At 52.2% G+C, this 21,032-nt stretch overlaps 1 protein-coding gene and 1 long non-coding RNA gene across 5 annotated transcripts in view; both read left to right on the top strand.

Annotated features, from left to right (window-relative positions):
• Window positions 1-1,562: 1,562 nt before the first annotated feature.
• Window positions 1,563-5,936, top strand: LOC109027286 (uncharacterized). The gene is made up of 3 exons (XR_008673706.2): window positions 1,563-2,122; window positions 2,471-2,512; window positions 3,851-5,936. It is a non-coding gene; the product is annotated as an uncharacterized lncRNA (long non-coding RNA).
• Window positions 5,937-9,211: 3,275 nt separating this feature from the next.
• The window catches only part of SOX13 (SRY-box transcription factor 13), a 55,720-nt gene continuing 43,899 nt past the window's right edge, over window positions 9,212-21,032 (top strand). For 3 of the 4 annotated variants that reach the window (XM_055368902.2, XM_019029132.3, XM_019029130.3), the window contains exon 1: window positions 9,213-9,842. The gene's annotated coding sequence lies outside the window, so the exon portion shown is untranslated. Of the gene's footprint in view, window positions 9,843-21,032 lie in introns of all 4 variants that reach the window. The other variant, XM_063709333.1, reaches the window with a different exon arrangement.

Genomic DNA, 21,032 nt, shown 5'->3' with positions numbered 1-21,032 from the left:
CAGACTCAGGGTCTTAGGATGGCCCAGTCTTCATAGATGGCACCATCTGTGTCCTCCACATGACTGAAGGGGCAAACAGGCTCCTCAAGCCTCTTTCATAAAGACACTAATCTCATTCATGAAGAGTCTGCCTTCATGACCCCTCCAAGGCCCCACATCTTAATAGGATCCCAGTGGGGATTAAGTTTCAACATATGAATTTGAGGGGACACCATCATCTAGACCATAGCACATGCTCAGAAATGTGTGCAGTGGAGAGGTCTGTCTCTCTCTTTCTCTGTCTCTCTCTCTCTCTCTCACACATACACACACACACACACACACACACGCACGCATACATTGAGCAGGCAGACAGAGCCCAGCCCCAAGCTCCTCCTGACAGGGCTGGCTTTATGGATGTGCAACCTGTGCACTGTGCTCAGAGGGCCCTACACTTGATGCTCTGCTTTTGCCGTCTTGAAATTCTTAACAATTTTGGAACATTTCTTTCTTTTTTCTTCCTTCTTTCCTTCTTTCCTTCCATCCCTCCCTCCCTCTCCCCTCCTTTCTTTTCTTTTTTCTTTCTCTTTTCTTTCTTTCTTTCTTTTTCTTTCTTTCTCTTTTTCTCTTTCTTCCTTTCTTTCTCTTTCTTTCTTTCTTCTCTCTCCTTTCCTTCCTCTCTCTCTCTTTCTTTCTTTCTCTCTCCTTCCTTCCTTCCTCTCTCTCTCTCTTTCTTTCTTTCTCTTTCTCTTTCTTTCTTTCTTTCTTCTCTCTCCTTTCCTTCCTCTCTCTCTCTCTTTCTTTCTTTCTCTCTCCTTCCTTCCTTCCTCTCTCTCTCTTTCTTTCTTTCTCTTTCTCTGTTTCTTTCAGGGTCTCATGGGTCTCTGTCACCCAGGCTGGAGTGCAGTGGCACGATCTCCACCTCTTGGGTTCAAGCAATTCTCCTGCCTCAGCCTCCCAAGTTGCCGGGACTACAGGTGTATGCCACCATGCCAGGCTAATTTTTGTATTTTTAGTAGAGATGGGGTTTCACCATTTTGGCCAGCTGGTCTTGAACTCCTGGCCTCAAGTGATCCACCCGTCTCAGCCTCCCAAAGTGCTGAGATTACAGGTGTGAGCCACCGCGCCTGGACTAATGTTGGAACATTTCATTTTGTACTGGACCCTGCAAGCTATGCAGACAGTCCTGCCTTCACTTCTTCACTTTCCACCACGTCCTGATGAGAAGGGATGCAGAAGCCACCAAGCTTTTTGACCGTGAGGTGTCCATCCAGGGCAGAGACTTGATCTTTGGGTACAGTTCTTAGCACAAGGTAAGCCCTTTGGAAAAAGAGGAGGAAGCACTCAAATGCCTTTGATTCAGTCCCCAGGGCTTCCTGTCTAGTCTTAACTCCCCAGTGAGCCCTCAGCTAAGGCATGAATCTTGGAGTTGCCCACCTCTAATCTCCAGCCTTCAGACTTGGCCTGTCCCAGCCCTGTTCCCTTTGGGATCCCTGGCAGAAACCCAAAGGGGCGGAGAGGGGAGGGATGAAAGGAAAGTGAAAGTATCAGCCTCTCTGGATGCCCCTTCTCTTCCTCCTCCTCCCTCATCTCCCCCCCCAACCCCCGGCTGTTGTCATGGAGACCAGAACAAAGCCTCTCTTTCCCCTCTTTTCTGGATTGTTAATTGTCTTTACTCCATGGTGCCTTTGTTAATTGTTGCCAGTCCCTCCCAGGATGGGGATCTAGGTCTCCTCAAGGCAGGAAACAGGGTTTAAAAAAAAGTTTGGGGGTGGGTGTGGGGCACTGTAAGCCAGGTGGTAGGTGGGGAGGAGAAGAGGACTGAGGAGGCAGCCTAAGGATTTTCTAAATGGCCCAGGCTTCTGGGAGGGAAGCACCTTCTGCATCTCTTTTCCTCCCTCCCTCACCTGCCTTTGCTGGTGTGGCCCAGTGGCCCCTCTCTGTGGGAAGAGACAGAAGAAAATGAAAAAAACCACCATTGTGTGTATTCGCATGCGTGTGGGCGTCCTCTTGGGGGGAAGTGGCCCTGTCTTCGCACTGCCCCCATTCCAAGTAGATCAGGAAAACATGCGGCCTGATTGTTGGCCCTACACTTAGGACTCCAGATAATTACATTCACAGAGAGTGTGCACTAGCCCTGGAGGTGAGAATGACTACTCCAGCCCTCTTCCCAAGCTCATTCCCTGTGGCAGCTGAACACGTGAAGGATGGAGTGGAAAAGCTCTGGAAGTGTGCGTGTGTGTAAAAAGGACTCAAGTCGCCAACATTAGCTGAACCCACACACTGAGTGGGGTCCCTGCGTGTTTCTGTGCCTGCGTGTTAAGGAGTGGTGGTATGGGTTGGGTCCTCTGTCCCTGGGAGAAAGTCCGCCACTCAGGAAATAGGAGGCTGACTGCCATATGGAAAGCAGAGAGCTGCTTCAACTTCTAGGGTCTAGGCTAGAATCTAGGGTACGGAATAATACTCAGCTGCTGTTTATTATATGTTTCAGATTCCAAGGACCAGAAAACCCCACAAGCAGCAAGGCAGCATGGTATGCTGGACAAAGCATGGATCTGCGGGCCAGAAAGCCTGGGTTCAGATGTCCGATGGTGCCCCTTCACTGTGTGGTCTTGGGAAATTTCCCTCCCCTTTCTGAGTATCTTTTTCCTCATCTGTGAAAGGAACTGTCCCGGTCTTCATAGAGCCGCTGATAGCTTAAGCGAGTCCTGTGTGTAACATGCAGGCTTGAGTGAGCTATCCCTCCTTCTTGTGCCTCAGTCTTCTCTATTGCACAAAGAGGGAGCTGGAGGAGATGGTTCTGGATGGCCAATTCCTTCCAGATCTTTTTTTTTTTTTTTGACATGGAGTCTCGCTCTGTCGCCCAGGCTGGAGTGCAGTGGTGCGATCTCGGCTCACTGCAACCTCCACCTCCCAGGTTCACGCCATTCTCCTGCCTCAGCCTCTGGAATAGCTGGGACTACAGGCACCCGCCACCACGCCTGGCTAATTTTTTGTATTTTTGGTAGAGACGGGGTTTCATCGTATTAGCCAGGATGGTCTCGATCTCCTGATCTCATGATCCGCCCGCCTCAGCCTCCCAAAGTGCTGGGATTACAGGCGTGAGCCACCGCACCCGGCTCCTTCCAGATCTTGTACTGTCAGATTCTGATAGGCAAATGAAACAGCTGTGACTTAATCTGTTCCTTTCTTGATTGGCTCCATACCTGAGTGTGACTCCCTAGAAAAGCCCAAGTAGAACTGAGTAGAAGCCCACCTCAGGTCAGCCTGAAGGCAGTGCTTGCCTCTGAGCAGAAGCCCCACGGGCTGTGCCATGGTGCAAGACCCCCTGAGTGGGGCACCTCTGACTCACATCTCTAGCTATAGCCATCTGGAAAAGCCCTTGCTCAGACAGAAGGATGAAGAGTTGGTACCAGACAAACCTCATGAGGCTGGGCCTACCCTGATCTGACCTGACCTACAAGCACCCTCTTTCTAAGCTTTGCAGGGAAAATGGCCCTGGGTTAGGTGGGGGTGGGTGAGGGGACAGGCAGGACCCTTTTGAAGCAGAGCAGTGAGACCAAGATTCCAGGATGCTTCTTCCTGTTCTCAACCCGTGGGCTTTTGCTTTTTCTCTCAGAGCTTTCACTCTGGTGCTTGAGGAAAGTAATTCACACCATTTTGTGAATTTAATTCTTTTATTATCTCTCCCAAGGGCATTTGCATTTTACACCTTGTCTCTAACCTCCTAGGTTAAAGGGAAAATCAGAAACCTAGCACACCTGGGCACCGCAACCCCCACCTGTGTTTCAGGCTATGGCCACACACAAATCAGATAGGAGCCCTCGGAGCCCCCACTCCCTGAAGCCAAGCAGAGTCCTTCCTTCAGCAGGTATTCTGGAAATTAAATGGAGACTAGAGCAGACAAGGTCTCCCCTCACAGAGCCTACAGTCTAAAGGGAAGCAGGAAAAATACAAGAGGCCAGGCACGGTGGCTCACACCTGTAATCCCAGCACTTTGAGAGGCTGAGGTGGGTGAATCATTTGAGGCCAGGAGTTTAAGACCAGCCCAGCCAACATGGTGAAACTCCATCTTTACTAAAAGTACAAAAAATTAGCCAGGTGGTAGTGGTGTGCGCCTGTAATTCCAGCTACTTGGGAGGCTAAGGCAGGAGAATTGCTTGAGCCCAGGAGGCGGAGGTTGTGGTAAATAGAGATCGCACCACTGCATTCCAGCCAGAGTGACAGAGCGAGACTCTGTCTCCAAAAAAAGAAAAAAAATACAAGAAAACAGAAAACAGATAAAACAAGTGCAATTGTGGTAAGTGCTATGAAGGAGGCAAACAGGGCTGAGAAACAGAATAAAGGTGGGATGGGGTAGAGGATGATTTTATATGGGAGGAAAGGGGAAGATGAGAGAAGAGACATTTTTGTTGAGACAAGAGGATGAAAAGGTGCCCACTCTAGGAAGAGGAGGGTTTGGGGAAGAACTTAACAGGTGTAAAGATTTTTATAGGGTTTGAAGTCTAGTTCAAGGCAGATCTTTCAATATGGGGATCTGATTGGGATTGGGCAAAATTTATAACAGTTTAGGATTGGAGGACATGGTGAAGGGAGGGTCTTGAAGAATAAACAATTGTTTGATAAGCTACTGGTTTGCCCAGTTAAGCAAACTATTGTCCCGAGAAGGGGGCTGTTTGAGCAGTCTATTGTTCAGATAAATTGATTTTCAGGAAGTTCCTGAAGGAAATAATGAAGTTATTTACTGGTTTACAGTCTTATCTTCCTGGGGAAGAAATTTCTGGAACAAATATTAAAGTCATGCAGATGTAGGCAGCCTCAGTGAAATGATGTCACCGCAGGTGAGGCCGTTGTAGTCTGGCTGAGTGGTAGGTAATTGTGGCCTGGATTAGGGTGGGGTGGTAAAGACAGGAATGGACGGATTGGGATATATTTTTGGAGATAGGCCAGTGACTCACTAAATTGATTAGATGAGCAAGAAACAATCACAGATGATGGCTAGGTTTTTGACTTGAGCCATTAGGTAGGTGGTAGTACCATTTACTGGATGGGAAAGAAGATGGTACTGGGTTGGGGATGATGGTTAAAGGTTCAATGTTAGGGTTAGGATGTGGAAGCCATCCTCACAGGGTTAGCAAGTATTACATGCTAGGTTCTGGGCGGAAATACTGTTATAATTTAACCTTAATAGGCAAGTGCGGTGGCTCACACCTGTAATCCCAGCACTTTGGGAGGCCGAGGCGAGAGGATCACTTGAGCCCAGGAGTTTGAGATTAGCCTGGGCAACATAGCAAGATCTTGTCTCTACACAAAATGAAAAACAATTAGCCAGGCAGGGTGGCTCATGCCTGTGTATGTAGTCCCAGCTACTTGGGAGGCTGAGGTGGAAGGATCACTTGAGCCCAGGAGGTTGAGGCTGCAGTGAGCCGTGACTTCACCACTGCACTCCAGCCTGGGTGACAGCAAGACCGTGTCTCAAAAAAGAAAGAAAGAAAGAAAAAGCATTAATTAGATTGCACTTTGGCGCACTTCCTTGTTGCTAAAAGTTCCATAGAACCAGATACTGACCATTTGCATCCCCATTTTTCCTATAGATAGGATTTCTGAGGTTAGAATCATAAGGCTTTTGTTGAAGAATCGATTTGCATCCCCATTGTTCCTATAGATAGGATCACTGACGTTGGAATCATAAGGCTTTTGTTTAAGATTTGCTTAAGATGTTTTTAGCTCTTGAGTTCCAGCAGAATGGCTGATGCCACCAGTTTGAAGACCCTCACAGAGGAGCGTAATCAGCATGAGAATGCAGTTTCTTCATCTCCCTGTCCCGTGACTCTACGTACTCTTCGACTCATCCACAGTGATCCCCACACCTCGGCCCACTCCAAACCCCTTAAGATCCCTAGCCCCCAACTCTTTGGAGAAGCAGATTTGAGGTTTTCTCTCCTCTCCTTGTTCGGCCTTGCATTAAAAATTCTTTTTCTGTTGCAACCCTCGGTGTTGGTGTATTGACTTGCAGGCCCTCAGGCAATGGACCCATTACGGTTACAATGTCTGTGAGGCCCTGGGGTAGAAACATCAAGTGTGTGGTTGGATAATAGTCTTGGATATTAAATAACTGGAAGAATCATCACCACATAGGTGGTACTTAAAGCTATGGAAAAGGACAAAATTTTACCTAGGGAGATGTGGTAGGAGGAAAATGGGGTGTAGGAGAGAGCCCACAGGGAATGCCCACCTGGAGACCAGGATGGAGGAGGGAACATAAACAAGGGTGGCTGGGAAAGAGCAGCCAGTGAGGTGGGAGGACTCAAGAAAGTGTGGACTCATGAAGTGAGTGTTTCAAGGAGTGGCTGACTGGGTTACATCATGTAAATTTGATAGTTGTTCCTGGGAAATGGTGCAATAGTAGAGAAAATCTAGAATCTTCAGTCAGATAGCTTCCTGTCTCCACTAATTGGAGCTTCATTTTTCTTATCTCTAAAATGGGATTCCAGGTACTCAGGGACTTGCAAAGGGATGGAATTAAATTAAATTAAAAAATAAGATAAAATGGGGATAATGACACCAACCTCACAGAACTGGGATAAGGTACAAATAGATATCATATAGGAAAACAGTATTGTGCCTAAGACCCAGTAGGGAGACACTTTATATCTTAATTTGGTGGCAGTGAGTGGAAGGGCTGATCTTTGCTCTTCCTCTCTTAATCTGCTGTTGCTAAGGACAGCTGCAGGGAGGTACCCACAATCAAGTTGCCCCCCTGAAGATGATCAGGGGCCAGAGAAAAACAACCAGATATATGGAAAACACAGGCATGTTGTCTGGGAGGAGGAAAGGCTTGGTGGCACTTGGGTACCCTTTTTTTTTTTTTTTTAGACAGAGTTTCCCTCTTGTTGCCCAGGCTGGAGTGCAGTGGCATGATCTCAGCTCACCACAACCTCCACCTCCTGGGGTTCAAGCAATTCTCCTGCCTCAGCCTCCCGATTAGCTGGGATTACAGGCATGAGCCACCACGCCTGGCTAATTTTGTATTTTTAGTAGAGATGGGGTTTCTCCATGTTGGTCAGGATGGTCCCAAACTCCCGACCTCAGGTGATCCTCCTGCCTCAGACTCCCAAAGTGCTGGGATTACAGGTGAGAGCCACCACGCCTGGCAATTTGGGTAACCCTTTCATGGTTTCTAGGATGGCTTCATCCATAGTTATCCAAACATCAGGCCCTTAATGTTGGCTTCTCCCACTCTCTTACACCCACCTGTTTTCTCCTTTCCATTCCCCCTACTCCCAGCTTAGCTCAGGCCTGCATCATTTTTACCCTGGCCACTGCCATTGTCTGGTCACTGACCTCCTTCCTACCTCCAGCTAGATTGATGCCATCTGAGGCCTTGCTTAGAATCCTTCAGTGGCTCCCCATTTCCTTCCATCAACAAGTATTGATCAATAAGTATTTATGAAGGGCCTGCTCTTTCCCAATCTCTGGCTAGGCACACTGGAGAGATACATCCCTGCCCTTGTGGAGCTTACAGTCCAGGGGGGAGACAGACAAATGAATGGTTACCATATTATTTACAAATGGGGTTTTTCCAGAGCCCACAGATGGGGCACTTGGCCCAGATATGGCCATCAAGAAAGGCTTCAGGGAAAGTTAATGTCTAGGCTGAGACCTAAAAGATGAATAAAAGGAGTTAGCCAGGCAAAGCAGTGGGCAAGGATGAGCCCTTAGAAGGTCTTCAGAGCCTTGCTGACCATCACCTTTGAACACGTGCTGGCCACCCACACTGTGGGCATAGACTTATTAGTAGGTCCATGATTGTCACTCTTTTAATCTGCCCTACACCCACAGGTCCTTCCAAGACCCATTTCAGATGCCACCTCCCCCAAGAAGTTCCAGTCCCCATATCCCAGTGTCTTTGGTGGCCCTGTGCCCATTTGCCTGCCCTATCTTAGCCCTCTCCACTTCACTGCAATGGTATATTCACCCATTCCTTTACAAAATCAGAATCCAGAAAGGGCAGGACACTGTCTCATTTGTCTTCGTGTCCCCAGCACCCAGGTAAGCCAGGCATATGTAGACTTTTTTTTTTTTTTTTTTTTTTTTGAGACAGAGTCTTACTCTGTCACCCAGGCTGGAGTGCAGTGGTGCGATCTCCACTCACTGCAACCTCTGCCTCTTGGGTTCAAGCAATTCTTCTGCCTCAGCCTCTTGAGTAGTTGGAATTACAGGCATGCACCACCACACCCGGCTAATTTTTGTATTTTTAGTAGAGAGGGGTTTTCACCATGTTGGCCAGACTGGTCTCGAACTCCCAACCTCAGGTGATCTGCTGCCTTGGCCTCCCAAAGTGCTGGGATTACAGGCGTGAGCCACCGCGCCTGGTCATATGTAGACATTTGATAAATACGTTGAATGAAAGGAAACCAACTCTCCATTCTCCCCCACCCTCCCATATAATGGGACAGGAGAAAATAAGATTTATTTGAGAGGCTGCAAATGACAGGATTAGGGAGTGGTTGGAGATATCAGGAATCCATCTAGCTACAGGTGAGATCAGGTTTTGTTTTTTTTGAGACGGAGTCTCGCCCTGTCGCCCAGGCAGGAGTGAGTGCAATGGCGCGATCTCGGCCCACTGCAACCTCCCACTCCCGGGTTCAAGCGATTCTCCTGCCTCAGCCTCCCGAGTAGGGGGTTACAGGCGCGCCACCACGCCCGGCTAATTTTTTGTATTTTTAGTAGAGACGGGGTTTCACCGTGTTAGCCAGGATTGTCTCCGTCTCCTGACCTCGTGATCCGCCCCCGTCGGCCTCCCAAAGTGCTGGGATTACAGGCGTGAGCCACCGCGCCCGGCAGAGATCAGGTTCTTAAGGGAAGTCCGGAGAAATGGGGTTTTTAAAAAACCCGAGTCCAGGCTATCTGTTTGGAGGGGTTGGGAGGCTTGGAGCTGGACCAATAACTTCTTAGGTCTTGCTTTAAGGAGTGAAGATTCTCTGTAGCGACCCTCATACCTGGGCAGTGGGAGCGGGCAGAATCCTTTCTTCTCTTCTCTACACCCCCTCACTCCACCCCCACCCTTCCCCGCCGCCCGTAAACCTTAGCTTTCCCCTTTCCAACAGAGGTTTCCAGCTGTTGATGCCTGGATGGACCCGGCTGCAGGGAGGAGGAGGAAACTCTCTGTCCCTCCCTTCTTCTGCAAGTCCCCACCCTCCCTCCCTCCCTCCTCCCCCTGCGCGCTCTCGGTCTCCCTCCCTCTTTCTCCTCTAGGCTGTCCAGTCGCCTCGCAGCAGCGAGCCGCGAGCGCCCTTCTCCAGTCCCGGCTTGGAACTGAACTGTGTGAGCACGGGTCCTGGAACCCGGGCCCAGAACCGGCGAGCCCAGGTCTGAGTCCAGAGCTCAGCGGTCAGCCTCGTAGGCCCTGACTCGGAATCGAGCCGAGGCGCTGAGCTTGGAGCCGGAGAGCGGGAGAGCCGAAGAGCAGGGAGGGCGGGCCGGCTGCGCGTCCGACGAGTCGCAGAGCAGGACCGCGGAAGGCAGGGAGACGGCCGCAAGCCCAGGGCAGAGGGCAGAGGGCAGAGAGCGGCCTGGCTCGGCGGAGAGGGCGCCGCCCGGCCGGAACCGAGCTCGCCGCCCGGGACGGCGGCCCCCCGTGGGGCGCGGACCCAGGGTGGCCGTGGGTCCGCAGCGACTCCCCGGCCGACGGCGGGGGGCGTGCCCCCTCCCAGCCCAGCCTCCCCAACCCGGCCCGCCCGCCGCGTCGCGGGGGCATGTAAGCGGGAAGCCTAGGCTGCCAGCCGCGAGGACCGCACGGAGGAGGAGCAGGAGCGCGGAGCCGCGAGCCCCGAGCCCCGAGCCCGGCGCCTGGCTGAGTAGTAAGTGCACCCCTCCCCGCCATGATCGCGCCGTCGCGCCCATTTCCCCAGCCCTCTGAAGTTTGACACTTGCGCCCCTACGTTTCTGGGCACCCACCGGCTCTCTTCCCTGCGAGTTTCCACCCTGTGCAAAGTTTTTCGAGGAGGGACGGACCCTCACCTACCCCCAACAACGCTGGGCAGTGGCGGCTCCTCCCTGGCCGACTTGGGTCCTTGTGGAGAGGGATGGCAACCTCTAAGGCAGTGCGTGGCTGTGTGTGTGTGTTTGTGTGTGTGTGTGTGTGTGTGCGCGCGCGCGCGCGCGCGTTCACCACGCAGGTCGAGCTTAGGGTGCACCCCCAACCCGCTCCTCGCCGACCGCAGAGGACTAGGTCTTTCTCATCAGCCCGACTATGCGCCTAGTTTAAGGATTTCTCAGCGGGAAGCCGAAGCGACCTGCGCGCGTCCTGCGTGGGGCTCAGGTGCCTGCGACGAGGCGCAGAGCTCCTCCACCATGGTTGCGTGGGGTGCTGGGGGACAGACGCGCGCCCCTTGCCACGGTTTCAGGGTCGTTCCCCAGCGGACCAGACCGGCGCCGCATCCTGTTTGTTTTCTGCTCCGGCTGCTCCTGTCCCACCCCCACCCCCACCGCAGGCTGCTTCTTGCTACCCCCACCTCCCGCCCTGGGATATCGTAGGTGAGCCTTTTCATCCCGATTCGGCTGCAAACGCTGATCGCGCCTAGGGGTAGGGAGATGCGGAGCGGGTAGTCGCTCAGTTCCCAGCGGCTCGCCATTGTTTTCCCACCCCGCGCGTTCCGTACGTAAACACACACGCACACACAAGGTTGTGTGTGTGCGCCGGCTCTGGCTGCTTCCCGTCCCCAGGCGCGCAGGGATCGCCCGCGGGATTCGCTCAGCTGCCCGCATGGGTCTTCAGGCTGGAGGCGCTCCAAGACTTAACTGGAGCTGGAGAGGACAAGAGACGTGGGGGTTGCCGGACAGTACCGGGCGGGGCGGTGAGCCGGGCCTGGGCGGGAAGTGAATTTTGAACTTCAGCCCTGGACCTTTCCGGGAGGACCCCGAGCGCTGGAGCGGCGGCTCCCGCCCTGGAGGGCCCGCGGCAGCTGCAAAGACTCCGCTGGAGCTCTTGGCAGCCGCCTCGGTGACAGAGGCTTGGAGGAAGCCGAAGAGTTTTCCTGGGAAGTTTGCTTTGACTCTCTGGGAATTTCCGGGCAGGACGCCTCGGCGCTGGCGCTGGCGCTGGTGAAGGGGTCTGGCCAAAGACGGTCAGAGACGATGCTGCCGGCTCTTGACCACTAGGCTGTACTTGGCTCTCGGCAGTCCAAGTAGGTGAGTCCCTACCTCCCGGAGTTCATGCCTTCCAAACCAGTATCCCCCAAAGGATCACGACATGCCGGTTTCAAAGATGGGTGCATAACTCTGCTCGTTTTGGAGTCCAGGGAGGCAAGCTCGGTTCCAGCCGGGCGGCGCTCTCCGTCGAGCCAGGCCGCTCTCTGCCCTCTGCTCTCTGCCCTGGGCTTGGGGCGGTCTCCCTGCCTACCGCGGTTGTGCTTTCGGACTCGTCCGACGCGGCGCCAGCCCGGTAGCTCCCGCTCCCCCTCTCCCCCGCTCCCTGGCTCCCCGGCTCCCCGACTCCGTAATCCGCGCCTCGGCGCAGTCGCGAGTCAGGGCCTGAGGCTGACCCCTGTTTCCACTGTGCTTCATTAGAAAGCGCTTCGCAAGATGCTGGGATTCAGCACATTTGGATTCCAGTTCCCCATCGATGAGCAGCGTGGGTTTGGACTTTCCCGCATGCGAAATGGGCAGAGTTATGCACCTATCTTTGAAACTGGCATGTCGTGATCGTTTGGGGGATACTGGTTTGGAAGGCATGATCTCCAGGAGGGTAGGGACCCACCTACCTCTGGATCATTGAGGGCCAAATATAGCCTAGTGGTTAAGAGTCCTGGAGCTGGAGTTAGATCCCGGATGCCACTGGCGGTGTGACTCTGGGCAATTTAACTTAACCTCTGTGCCTCAGTTTCCTCAGCCATAAAATAGGGTTAATATGAACACTTCATGGGGTTGTCTTGAGGATTAAAAGACTTAATAAAGTGAAACTGAGAACAGTGCATGGCACATAATAAGTGCTAGGTAAATATTAGCTATTATTGCCATTATTACTTAACTGACCTTGTACAGAGCCCAGAAGAGCACTTGGTAATTGTGCTCAACTAATCAATTATAATATTGCCCACTTCTGGAGAGGAGGAGGTCTTGTACTCTCTCCCACCCTTGCCTGATTCCAGCCCCTCAGATCAAACGTATCCTTCTTACTCCTTGTCTAGTGCCATCTTCTCGAGTCTTTTTTCTTTTTCTTGTTTCCTTCCTTTCTCCCTCCCTTCACAACTTTTGTGAAAGCATTTCATTCCCTCCTTTCCTCATTCTTAAAAATCAATCTTGGCTCAACTGCAGTGTTCTCTCCATGGAAATCAGGTCCCAGGAAGGAATTGTCTCCAAAAGGGTGTCCCTTGAGCGTCCTCAGCCTGGGCTGCTGGATCAGGATTGGATGTGCATTTGTGTCTCTGGGGCTGGGTGAATTTCCAGAGCGAAGAGCCTGTCAGGTGTCTGGGGCCCAGGGGAAGAGTCAGGTGGAATGGGCTGGGACTGTCCCAGGAGGAGCCCTGCTCCCTGGGTAGTGTCTGTGTCTCCTGCTGCTGGGCTTACTTGGGAACCTGGAATAGCACAGCTGTTTGGGTAGACTGGATGTGGGATTTGGGGTGAGGGGCAAAAGTGTCACCTCCAACTTTCCACTTGCAGTTGGAGGATTTTCTAGGAATTTGGGTTTGTCACAAGTTCCTTGTCTGATTCAGGACTCTGCAAATGCATAGCACAGTTAAGGGGCGAGCTGGGCAACCAGGAGGAAGAACAGGGTGCTGCTGCCCAGCCACACTGCCTTGGACAACAGGCTCCTGTCCTCCTTTCTCAGACCCTCCAACCTCCACCCCAGGCATGGGGGAGGTTGGCCAGAAGATTGCTTCTTCGTGTTGGAGATCCTGCAATTGGCAGTTTTTAGTCATTATGACAACTGGCACTGCAGTCACCCCATTCATTCCTTCAACAGAAATTGTTGACCACCTGCTATGTGCCAGGGCCTGTGCTACGCAGTGGGATAACAGGGGAGAACAAGACAGGCAGCGTACCTGCCTTCAAAGAGGCTTCTTTCTATTGTGGGGAGACAGACAGTAAATACTTTTAAGTAACCAAGACTATCAGATTATGACATGCAATGGGAAAGAAATACCACAGGGTGATGTGATAGAAAACATATGTAGGTCAGGCAGTGGTGGCCCTAGATTGGGAGGCCAGTGAAGGCCACCCTGGGGGAGAGGATAGCTCAGCCCAGGCCTTGAAGGCTGAGGAGCCAGCTGCATAAAGACCTGGAGAGAGGGGATTGCAGGTAGAGGGAATAGCAAATGAAAGCCCCTGAGGCCAGAACAGGGGCAACAGCTATGTGGCTGGAGAGGAGAGACTGGAGAAATCAGAGGATAGCCAAAGCCTGGTAAGACTGGTTAGAAGCCTGGATTTTATTGCAGGCGATGCATCCATCAGAGAGTTTTAAGTAGGGGAGTGACATGATCTGCTCTATGATTTTAAAAGATTATTTGGGACACAAGAAACGGTAATCATAGTTGCCCCAAGGGAGGGAAATGGTGGCTGAGGGATGGGATGGAGAAAAGATTATTTTTGCTGTAGACCCTTTTGTCCTTTCTGAATTTAGTACCAGGTGGGTATACAAACCATCCCCCAAAACCTCCCAAAAACGTGGTTAACAAAGAACAGTTTATAACCTGGAAAATTACATAAGAAGTGAAAAAATCAGGATATAAAACTACAGAGTACAATCTTAATCTTGTACAGAGAATTGTAAGTATACACATGGCTATCATGCACACACGCAAGGACAGAATCTGGGAGGATGCATCAGAATATTTACAGAGGTTAGCTCTGGATACTGGACGTATGGATGGTTTTAATTTCTTTCTTTATCTTCCATTTGTTTTTTCACTTTTCTACAATGGTTGTGAATTACTTTTGTGTGTTTGTTTTCTTGTTTGTTTGTTTGTTTTGAGATAGACTCTTACTCTGTCGCCCAGACTGGAGTGCAGTGGTGTGATCTTGGCTCACTGCAACCTCCACCTCCTGAGTTCAAGCAATTCTCCTGCCTCAGCCTCCCAAGTAACTGGGACTACAGGTGTGTGCCACCACACCTGGCTAATTTTTTTGTATTTTTAGTAGAGACGGCGTTTCACCGTGTTGGTTTGGCTGGTCTCGAACTCCTGACCTCAAATGATCCCGCCCTCCTCGGCCTCTCAAAGTGCTGGGATTCTAGGTGTCAGCCACAGCACCCGGCCAAATTACTTTCATAAGTGAAAAAAATGTACAAAAGAGAGATCACTTTGGCTGCTAAGTAGTGAAGAGCATCAGGGGGAGCAAGGACGGAATCGGGCAAGTTAGGAGGCTGACTTGATGACTTGGATTAGACTTGCTTGGGGAGGGCTTTCCTTCTCCAACTCAGATTTTGTGATCAAGAGTGCCAGGGTCAGTCATGGATGATATTCAGTGCTGCCTTGGCTCTGGAAAATACCCCACGTTCCACCTGCACCCTTATCCCCATCATTCCTTCTGGTGGGAGATTCCCATAGTGGGCATTTTGCTATTGTGGTAATTGGCAGACTTAGGAAAACACATCCACAGTGAGAAGGGTTTAGGGCCAGGAGAAATCTTTGTCCCATAACATCTCCGAGCCTCTGTTTTGCCTCCTGTGAAATGGGACGGTAACAGTGATAATACCTTCCTTTGTTTTCCCCCCCAAGATGGAGTTTAGATTTTGTTGCCTGGGCTGGAATGCAATGGCGCGATCTTGGCTCACTGCAACCTCCGCCTCCCGGGTTCAAGTGATTCTTCTGCCTCAGCCTCTTGAGTAGCTGGGATTATAGGCACCCGCCACCACGTCTGGCTAATTTTTTTTTTTTTTTTGGCAACAGTCTCACTCGTCATGCAGTGCGTGATCTCAGCTCACTGCAACCTCTGCCTCCCAGGTTCAAGCGATTCTCCTGCCTCAGCCTCCTGAGTCGCTGGGATTACAGGTGCCTGCCGCCACCCCTGGCTAATTTTTGTGTTTTTAGTATAGACGAGGTTTTGCCATGTTGACCAGGCTGGTCTTGAACTCCTGACCTCAGGTGATCCGCCCGCCTCGGCCTCCCAAAGTGCTGGGATTACAGGCGTGAGCTACCGCCCCCGGCCAATACCTTCCTCTTAGAACTGTTGGGAGGCTAATGGCTGATGATGTCTGCGGCAGCAGTGCTCCATGAATGAATGGTAAGGGCTCTGGGGTTTGCTGTTGCCAGACAAGTGTTGGTTGAGCTAGGCCTATTCCACCAAGGGATCTAGGTGTCCTTGCCCTTGAGAGGCTGACACTGGATTCTACAAAGGTTTTCTCCTCTCTGGGGGTGCTTTGAGATCGGTCCTTATTGGGCAGCTCCCCTGGGTAAGTCTCCAGGAAGCTGACACCACCGGAAAAAGTGGAATTCAAATGCAGCTGTGCTCCTGAGCCCCCTCCCCCAGCCACATTCAGGGGTGAAGTTGAGTGTTTGAAAAGGGCTCTGTGCTGGGAGGGCCGGCCAGGCACACAGTAAACCGTGCTTTGAATGGGAGTTATTTTTGTGCCCAGTGTTTGCTTAAGAGGGCTCGCTCCTGCCTGAACTCGTTGCGGTCCTCACCCTTTGCTAGTCCCCTTTCTGGAACCCGGATGTGTCAGCCAGGGAGGCCATCACAGTGCCTTTTACCAGATGGGGAACTAGACCCATGGAGGATTGCTTTCCCTCTCCTGTCAGCTCCCTGCCCCGAAGCAGGAAGGCATGCTCTAGATGGTGGTCTTTGCCTCGGTGACTACCCCCCTTTTGACTGGCCCTTCCTTAGTTCTTGGGAGGACTTGATTCAGAGATTGCTATAGGCCAGCTCAGCAGGGTTCCTCCGACCTCTGTCAGCTTCTCTGATAAAGAGTGACTGCTTTTTAAAAAATGCAAATACTTTCTCTGAGGAGCAGAGATATGGTAGTTCCCTCCTAAGAGCACTTGCTGTATGCCATGGACCCAGCTTAAAGCCCCATGGTGATGAAGCCTTTGCAGCTCCCCTAGGAAAAGATTTCTGGGCCGGGCACGGTGGCTCATGCCTGTAATCCCAGCAGTTTGGGAGGCCAAGGCGGGCGGATCACGAGGTCAGGAGATCGAGACCATCCTGGCTAACACGGTGAAACCCTGTCTCTACTAGAAATACAAAAAATTAGCCGGGCGTGGAGGCGTGTGCCTGTAGTCCCAGCTGCTGGGGAGGTTGAGGCAGGAGAATGGCATGAACCCAGGGCCAAGATCGAGCCACTGCACTCCAGCCTGGGTGACGGAGCAAGACTCCGTCTCAAAAAAACAAACAAACAAAAAAAAGATTTCTGTCCAGCCTGTGGTGTGGTCCACAGCATAGAACCTTTTTTTTTTGAGACAGAGTCTTGCTCTGTCACCCAGGCCTGAGTGCAGTGGTGCAATCTTGGCTCACTGCAACCTCCGCCTTCTGGATTCAAACAATTCTCCTGCCTCAGCCTCCTGAGTAGCTGGGATTACAGGCATGCGCCACCATGCCCGGCTAATTTTTGTATTTTTAGGAGAGTTGGGGTTTCACCATGTTGGCCATGGCTGGTCTTGAACCCCCGACCTCAGGTGATCCGCCCACCTCAGCCTCCCAAAGTGCTGGGATTACAGGTGAGAACCACCGAGCCTGGCCTCACAGCATAGAACCTTGTAGCTACCACCTGCTACTCCAGGTGGCTCTCCTGCCTTAGTGGGTGGCAGGGGGTCCTTCTTGCTTTAGGAATGCCCTGAGGCCTGCCTCCCTGCTCACTCCTGGCAAGAGCACATTGTGGTGCTGTCAGGGAGGACCTCGATGGTCTCAGATGGAACAGCAGCAGTGGTCAGACCTCCTAGAGGCTGTGAGGTGAGGAGGAAATGGCTGAGGTTTCCCCTGCCTCCTCCTAAGGTCATCCATGGGCAAACCAAAGCTGCAGGATGTGCTGTGTGTGTGGCCTGGTATCTCAGAGTCCTGAGTGTGCACAGGGTGTGCACAGCTAGGAGACGTCCCGAGATCTGTACCCACATGTTGAGGGCTTCAGCCAGGGGTGTTTTTTGGGGGAGAGGAATGTGTGTGGCATAGTAGAGGAAAAGAAGGAAGAAGTGGGGACAGTATCTCCAGCTGCCACCTTTCTTCCCAAATAGCTTTGGATACCCAGGCCCTTTTGGTCACAGGAAGTCTGACACTGGGAAGTCATCAGATTTGGAATTCAGTTCCCTCCACTCTCCCCCCAGCGGTGGCCTTAGCATTTAAATAGCCTTGGCATGAAGCCCCATAAACTGCCCAAGGGATTGGGGCAGGGTTGGGGGGAGGGGTATTAGTGTTACCCCCAACATTGTCCCCCTGTGTCTTCTGGGGACATGTCCAAGCTAGGGTGTCAGTGTTTTGGCTTGAGAGGAGAGAGGGGAAGGGGCCACAGACTGGGCAGGAGCCCTCCTGGCTCCCCTCCCGCTCTGGTGGTTTTGGTCGTAATCCCTGCCTGCCAAGCCTGGAGCTCCCTGGGGGATCTGCCCCAGAGGAGGCCCGACTGTTCTCCTCCCCTCTGCCTTACCTCCCCCAGTCCCCGCCCCCTGCTTGACTGAGAATGGAATGTGCAGCCTGTGGAACAAGATGGGGTGAGAACTAGTTCCCAGAGGGCCTTGGTCCCGCCCCTCCCATCCCCCAACAAAGTGGGTGAGGAACCTGGGGGCAGGGCCTGCTCCCAGGTATGGCTGGTGGTGCCCTGATGCAGGCTCAGGTGCTGTGCTGAGTTGGTGCAGAGTCAGGCAGGTGCTGTGGGGGTCCAGGACTAGCCATTTGAAGGTTTTCTTATAAGTCCACCATGCGGGGCAGGTGCTGAGTTAGAGAAGGTGCAGCAGGCAGAGCAGCTCCAACTCCAGCTTCTGTAGCTGGAGGTGGTCAATATCCTTTGTTGACTTTTTTTTTTTTTTTTTTGAGACGGAGTTTCACTCTTGTTGGCCAGGCTGGAGTATGCAATGGTGCCATCTCAGCTCACCGCAACATCTGCCTCCCAGGTTCAAGCAATTCTCCTGCCTCAGCCTTCTGAGTAGCTGGGATTACAGGCATGCGCGACCATGCCTGGCTAATTTTTTGTATTTTTAGTAGAGACGGGATTTCTCCATGTTGGTCAGGCTGGTCTCGAACTCCCGACCTCAGGTGATCCGCCTGCTTTGGCCTCCCAAAGTGCTGGGATTACAGGCGTGAGCCACCACTCCCAGCCATGACTTCTTTCTTTTTTTTTTAAAGATCGTGGCTCATATTCATTTTCTTATTTCTGTAGTCTCTAAGAGTAATACAACAATGTGTATCACTTTTGTCATCAGGATGAAAAGGATTTAAAATAAATCTAATATTTCCAGATAGTGAAACAGAAATGTCATCAGTGTTTGTTTGCACGGAAGACCAAGAGGAGTCACGGTTTGACCAGCGCTAAGAGGGGATCTGGCAGGAGGAGTGGTTGTGCAAATGTGTCAGACTGGGCTGATGCCCTTTCACGATGACAACTGAGTGGGCCCCACGGACACCCTGGCGGGCTCTGGGGGTGGGGGTGGGGGGGTTGCCCAGGACTCATGGGGCCTCCTGCTTTGGCCCTGGCGCCTAGGAAAGGCTAGACAGGGCGGGGAGCCTTGGCGTGAGCTGCCCTCACACTGACTTAAAAGCATTAACTCTTGCCTGGCCACACAAGGCAGGACCTGGCACTCCTCAGAGTGGAGGGTGAGGAGGGTTTTCTGTCTTAGCCCTCAGCCTGTGTGGGGTATGAGGTCCCCCACCCTCATGCGAACAACCTCTCCCCACCCTCCAGCCCTATTGAAGGAGTCTGAAGTCACTCAACCATCCTTGTGAGGTTTTGGTTCTGGCCTGTTCCATGAGGGTGGGGTAGGGTGGAGAAAGAAGGGGGAATAAATGGTAGTGGGGAGGGGTGGAAGGAAGCCTGTGTGCAGGTACAGCCATCGCTCAGAGGCAGGTAGGGTGAGGGCAGTGGGGCTTGAATAGGGCGCTGTCGAAAGCAGAGGGAGTGGCCCCTTCAGCCCCTGCTGTTTCTCAGGCTTGCCCGGCCCCTCTTTTCTTGGCTGGTGGTGGGGTGTGTGTGGGGGTGGGGGAGGGAAGCTGAGTGTGATGTGTGTGTGAGTGTGAGTGTGATGTGTGTGTGGGTGTATGTTTTGGGGGGGCCAGGTGTGTGTGTGTTTGTGAAGGGCTGAGCGTGATGTGTGTATCTGTGAGTGTGATGTGTGTGTGGAGGGCCAGGTGTGGTGTGTGTGTGTGTGTGCACATATGTGTGCAGGCAGGCAGGGGCCTGTGCTCTGGAGACCCTGGCCAGGCTCCTCCAACCCATGGGAACCAGGCAGGGCCTCCGAGAACTCCAGGGAGACAGTGAGGACATTAGACGGATGTCAAGAAGGAAGGGAGAGTAGAATGGAAGAAAAAGGAAGAGTCAAAACAGCCAGCTTCTGGTGCCCCAAGCAGGTTGGGGTTTCAATCCCAGTATACCTGGGGAGGAGCAGTAGTGGGCTATCACCCCCTTCCCTCCTTTTGCTGTCAACTTTGTTTCCAGGGCAGTCATGGAACCCCAGCCATCCCCCTCGCCCGGGAGCACTTAATATGGGAGTGTCTGGCCAGGGCAAGGGGCTGAGGAAGAGAGAGGAGTGGTAGAGAAAGACCCAATGGTGGGCTCCCTAACTGGGGCTTGTGGGGCAGGGAGAGGAGGCCTCTCCTCCCTATCCAGTAAACTCCTAGGGACCAGAACAGGAAACAGGGTCAGAGAATAGAGAAAGGGGACCTGTGTCAAATCTTGACTTGGGTAGAGGTGGGTAGCAAGAGGGCTTTCTGTTTGATATCTGAGTAGACAAGGGATGGACTTGACTGCTCTCGGCCAGAGAATCCTTGAAATTGGTGTACAAGTCTAGGTGAATGGGCCTCTCTTAGAGTTGTGCAATGCACAGTCTGTACAACTGTACATGATAGCCTGTTGGAACTGGCTGAAAGCATCAGGGACCTTTGGTTTTCATAATGTAAATTCCCCTTCTCTTCTACTGGGTTCACCTGACCTTAGATCCGTACTTCTCACCATGGTGGCACCCTCCATTTGGGGCTGATTTTGGCTATCTGTGTTACCCTTTTCTGGGCACTGATTAACTTGAAGTTTGGAGAACCGGAATTGTGTGTGTAGTGGGGAAGGGGGTTGTGTGTGAGTGTTGGTGTGTTTGGCAGTTTAGAGAGGGTCTGTTGGACTGTTGACACCCTTTATTGAGCCTGAGTCCTCTTGGGCCAATTGGCCACAGGTGTAAGGAACCTCCTGATTCCTGAGTCAGGACTGATGGGGTTTAGGAGCTCTCAGATGGGGCAGGTAAGACTGAAAGGAGGCACGTGGGGAAGAGGGGAAGTTTCTGCCTCACCTGACAGCAACCCCTGCCCCAGGCCCTTCTGCTTTTCCTCAACCCACAGGGTCTTCTTTATATCCCTGCCTTCCTCTCTCTATCTCCCATCATCTAAACCCATCCATTCCTTGCCCTTCGGGATCCGTGCTCCTTGATCTCTAAGGAGATAGCTTGGATAGTCAGCTTTACCAATCTAGGTGTGTGGACAGATTAACAGGTAACTCCAGAAGCACATTGGCCTTTTAAGCAGCCGCGGGGCCTTACTAATCCAAGAGGTGATTGAAAAGCAAGAACTTGAGGTGGAGATGGAGTGGATGTTGGGGCCTGCAGGGGCCTTCTCCGGTCCTCCGTCCCTGAGGCAGGTATGTAGGGAGCACCTGCCTTGTGGCTATGCCGGGCCACCCTGGGCTGGGGCTGAAAGACCATGAAGCCAGCATAGCCCTTACACAGCTTGGAGAAAGTGAAGTAAGTAACTGATACCAGTACTGACAAACTGAGGGGAGGGAGGGACAGGGCAGGATGCTTCGGGAGCACCCACGAAAAGTTGCCTGAAAGACATAACATAAAGATCTGGAGGGTGGGGAGGAGAACAGGTCAGAGGGAAGAGGAGGTCATTCATAAGGGTAGGTCCCCTCCACATCTCCCAGGGGCCCCACC

Source organism: Gorilla gorilla, chromosome 1 (genome assembly GCF_029281585.2).
Source record: "Gorilla gorilla gorilla isolate KB3781 chromosome 1, NHGRI_mGorGor1-v2.1_pri, whole genome shotgun sequence".
Classification (NCBI taxonomy): Eukaryota; Metazoa; Chordata; class Mammalia; order Primates; family Hominidae; genus Gorilla; species Gorilla gorilla.
Note: the sequence above shows the minus strand (reverse complement) of the source record. Positions and strands in the feature narration are given on the sequence as shown.